The sequence below is a fragment of the Oncorhynchus kisutch genome, linkage group LG11 (genome assembly GCF_002021735.2).
Source record: "Oncorhynchus kisutch isolate 150728-3 linkage group LG11, Okis_V2, whole genome shotgun sequence".
Taxonomy (NCBI): Eukaryota; Metazoa; Chordata; class Actinopteri; order Salmoniformes; family Salmonidae; genus Oncorhynchus; species Oncorhynchus kisutch.
The window spans coordinates 24,572,165-24,577,115 of NC_034184.2; positions in this window are offsets into that span (position 1 = coordinate 24,572,165).

The following is a 4,951-nucleotide window of genomic DNA, read 5'->3' on the forward strand; positions in this document are numbered from 1 at the left end:
CTGGATGAACATTTTCATGGTTGCTTATAGCCTTACACAGCTCGTTGAGTGCAGTCTTAGTGCCAGTATCGGTTTGTGTTGTTAAATAGATGGCTCCGAAGAATATAGTGTGGTCTATAGCTCATGAGGTACTCTACCTCAGGTGAGCAATACCTCCAGATTTCCTTAATATTAGACATTGCCCACCAGCTGTTGTTGACAAATAGACACACCCCCACCACTCGTCTTACCAGACGTAGCTGTTCTGCCAATGCACAGAAAACCCAGCCAACTGTATATTATCCCTGTTGTTGTTCAGCCACGACTTGGTGAAACATAAGATATTACAGTTTTTAATGTCCCATTGGTACTATAGTTTTGAACTGAGATCATCCAGTTTATTCTCCAGTGATTGCACGTTGGCCAATAGAACATATGGTAGAGGCGGGTTACCCACTTGCATACGATCTCCGCCCCCTATATTTCCATCTTTACTTCATGATATTGACTTCAGATTTGGAGAAGCAGTAATCTCTGTTCTGATATCCAGAAACTCTTTTTTTTAGTCATAAGAGATGGTAGCAGCAACATTATGTACAAAATCAGTAAAAACCTATGTGAAAAAACACACAAGTCTGTAAAATGGAGTCTTGCCATTCAGAGGACTGTGTGTATGTACCCCATATCTGTTGCTAAGGCGTAATGATGTTAGGGACAGAAGCAGATTAAAAGCCAAAAGCATTTCCAACTCCATCTCCTCGATTGTATTCTATACTGTTATTTAAAAAAAATGTATGATTAAAAAGTTATTTCCACAATTAATGAATAATATACATAATAATGTAATAATGCACTTCATACAAAGGATTCTTACCTATAAACAGGACTGGCATTACAAATGTGATTCATCCAATACTGTCCCTAACATCATTACCCCTTAGCAACAGATGTGGGGGACATACACACACACTCCCCACCCTTCCCCCACAAACAACCACAAGCTCAGGTGTTCAACAGTTGTTCCATCCCTGAGCCCAACTCAAGAGAAGACTTGATGTGCGAATGCATATACAGTTGTAGCTGTTTGAGAAGGCATGTAAAAAAATGTAAAGAATGGGGAGAGTTACTTGACTAATGTCAAGTCCTAGCTGATGGAGCCCAGATACACCCCTTTCCCCTGAAACACACACACGCTGGTCCACCGTTGTGACCATTTTCCCAAGCATTTCTGAGCAGTCAGACCTTTCGATTATTTTGTGCCTCCAGATCCACAATAATTTGCCCACTCTCTGATTGTCCGAGTGTGTCCCCCTCCCCATGGGTTACTGCAGCTAGTGTTGCCAGCACTGCCACTACCTTGGTGGGGGTCTCCACCGGAATTCCCACCGGCAAGGGACAAGGTCATCAAGGTTCTCGTTAGCAGCTTTGAGAAATTCCTTGTATATTATGCTCACCCACCCGGGGGCTTAGGCTTTGTTGGACCAACCCTGCCAGGCAGGCTCAGACTCTTGAGAGGGCGGTACTGCTTTAGTGAGTCTCTGACCGCATTTATCTTTCTGTCTTGGCTGCATATAAGCTACTTGCAGTAGGCCTATGTGTGTGGGTCGCTCAGGTGGGTTTCTAAGGTACGGGGTTGGGGACCGGTCCATCATGAAAGGAAATAAATAGACTATATTTGCAATTTATTTTGAAATGTATATCCTCTATCTGCACAAAATTTCAACCATTTTCCTTTTTCACTCACTTAACTCACCACACTTTTCCAATCATAAAAACACACACCCCATCTTCCATCACAACTACACTCACCCTATACACCCACACATACCCACATACTGTGCCTTCTATGTCCTCTAGTATGACCTTTAAAAAATTCCATATAGCTTAGTAGAACCCCTTCCCTCTCCCGGCTTAGACAGGGCTTAGACTCGTATGAGTTAAAGGGTTGAGTATAGGAGATATTTGTGCTGCGGCGAGTTGGGCATCACCACACTTTTGTGAGGTTTTATCGCTTGGATGTCACTGCTCCCATTAAAGCACACAGTGTGCTTACTGCTGGGACAAGGGAAAGTCACTAGGCAGCGCGCCGTGTGCATAATACCCAGACTGCCACATCTGGCGGGGTCTGGCCTGGGTGGTCTGCCATGGGCCATTTCATTTAGTGTCCGTTGGAATCAGCTTGGTGCATTATTATACTTCCTCATAGTATGTTATACCGAAGTTGACTGACTGAAAGGGAACGTAACGTTATGACTTTAACTACTGTTCCCTGAAGAAGAGAAATTAGGTACAACACCTGTTTGGCCCTGCTCCTGGGCTCGGGGAAGAGCGGTATTAAATTGAGGGAATGAATCTGAGCCTCACGCTTATCACCTGTGTAAGGTGGGTCTTCCATTCCAGCAAGGTGTAGATTTCATTGGCCTTGTCAGGCGTGATTGTAGAGCCGTCAACCCAGGTTGCAAGAGTGTGACTCCCCATAGCATGTTGTGCCTCTTTTCCCTCCTTCAGGGAACATTAGTTATATTCATAAAATTACTTAATTCTTGGATCACTATTTTTTTCCTTGACATGGTCAAATAACTTTTATTCAAATTTGGCACAAACTAAAGGCCATGAGTAACTTGGTCAAAAATAATGGCACCGGTTGAGCTATAAGTGGCACTGATATAAGCAGTCTCACATAAAACCGCATATCGACCGTCTAGTTTGAGTTTTTGCTCATGCTGAAATGATTTTGCCTCAAGGACCCATAAGGTCTGTCAGGATAGATTTTCCTCTATCTTGGACATTTTGGAAAACCTTTGAAAACCGAATTCTCATGAAGTCAAAATTACACCAATTCGGCCCATGATACATCTCTTAACTTAGTTTGAGAAAAGCTAAGGGATTGGTTATTAGCGCACGGATCCCGTTAACGGGATCAAAATAAACAACATCCGGTGAACCTGGAGCATGCCAAATTCAAATTACAAAATTGCAATATTAAACATTCATGAACATACAAGTGTCCTACATAATTTAAAACTTTCAAAAATGTTTTATGGCGAAAACATACGATTATCTGAGGACAGCGCCCCACACACAAAAGTATAAAAAAAAAATCAAAACTAGCAGAGGCTTCACAAAAGTCAGAAATTGCGATAAAATAAATCACTTACCTTTGAAGATCTTCCTCTGTTTGAAATCCCAAGGGTCCCAGCTACACAACAAAAGGTTGTTTTGTTAGATAAAGTCCTTCTTTATACCCCAAAAAAGTCAGTTGAGTTGGCGCGTTTGATTCAGTAATCCACCCGTTCCACTAGTTCAACATGCATACAAAGGAATCCCAAAAGTTACCAATACACTTTGTCCAATAAACAAGTCAAACAACATTTCTAATCAATCCTCAGGTACCCTAATATGTAAATTAACTTTCAAATTTAAGACGGAATGTAGTATATTCAATACTGGAGATAAATAACGAGGTTTGCGCCCTCATCCATGCGCGCCACAAGCCCACAGTCAAAATGAGAGCCACCTTGAAAAACGACTAAAAACAAGCCTGAAACCCTTTCTAAAGACTGTTGACATCTAGTGGAAGCCATAGGAACTGCAATCTGGGAGCTATTTATGTGTATTTCCCATAGACAAGCGATGAGATGGACTGTGACCTAAAAAAAAACATTCCTAGATGGATTTTCCTCAGGTTTTTCCCTGCAATATCAGTTCTGTTATACTCACATACATTATTTTAACAGTTTTAGAACCTTCAGAGTGTTTTCTATCCAATGCTACCAATATGCATATCCTAGCTTCTGGGCCTGAGTAACAGACAGTTTATCTGAACTTCCGAACACTGCCCCCTAGCCCTAAGAGGTTTTAAGAGATGGCTGAGTTGTTGATAAATCAGGAAATCAGATTTTACGTGTCCATTTAAATCCTTTGTAAATTCCCTCCATAATGGCCTATCAACATGAAACTATTTTGGGTCATCAAAGACATTACCATGATAAACCATGTAAAGTTTGTCATTGATACCTTAAAAACGAAGGAAACTCTTTTGACTATGTAAAGATAATGCTTAATGGTAGTTGCTACATTATAGAGTGCTTGCTTTGTTATGCATCTGATCTTGTGTCTTTTGTGTCCTTTCTGTCATCCTGTGAACCCTGTTCATTGCTGCTCGCAGTTATATTTAGGATACAAATCCTGCAAGCTCTGGTTTTGGAGCATCTTGACTATTGCCCAGTTGTATGGTCAGCTGCAGCTGGTCCAAATCAGAACAGCATGTCAGACCCTCAAATGTACACAGAGGGAAATGTCAATCAGTGGTCTCTTCGCAGTCCTCAGGTCCAAAACCGAAATGATAAAACAATACCTCAAGGAACAACACAGACTGTAAAGAGACACACACACACACACACACACACACACACACACACACACACACACACACACACACACACACACACACACACACACACACACACACACACACACACACACACACACACACACACACACACTATTATTGAATGTTTGACATTAAGATAGACGTATTGTTCTTTAGTCATAGTGTTCTAAGTTTAGTTTAGTTTGTTGCTGCTCTAGTCCATTAGTGAGGTGTATTTTTTCATGTTCTATGTTTTATGTCGACCCCAGGAAGAATAGCTGCTGTTTTCTTCAATAGCTAAATGGGATTAAAAAATATATTCAAAAGATGAGCATTTTATAGGGTTTTTACTCTATTTGACTTTATTCTAGAATGACTTCCAGCACTGCTATAAACATATAAACACATCTACATTTCTCCTATTTCAGGGAGATGTGAAACAAGCTCAGGAGATTATGTGATCATGTGATGGTTGGTAGTGCTGGAAAAGTACCCAATTGTCATACTTGAGTAAAAGTACAGATACCATAATAGGAAATGACTCAAGGAAAAGTGAAAGTCACCCAGTAAAATACTATTTGAGTAAGTCTATTTGGTTTT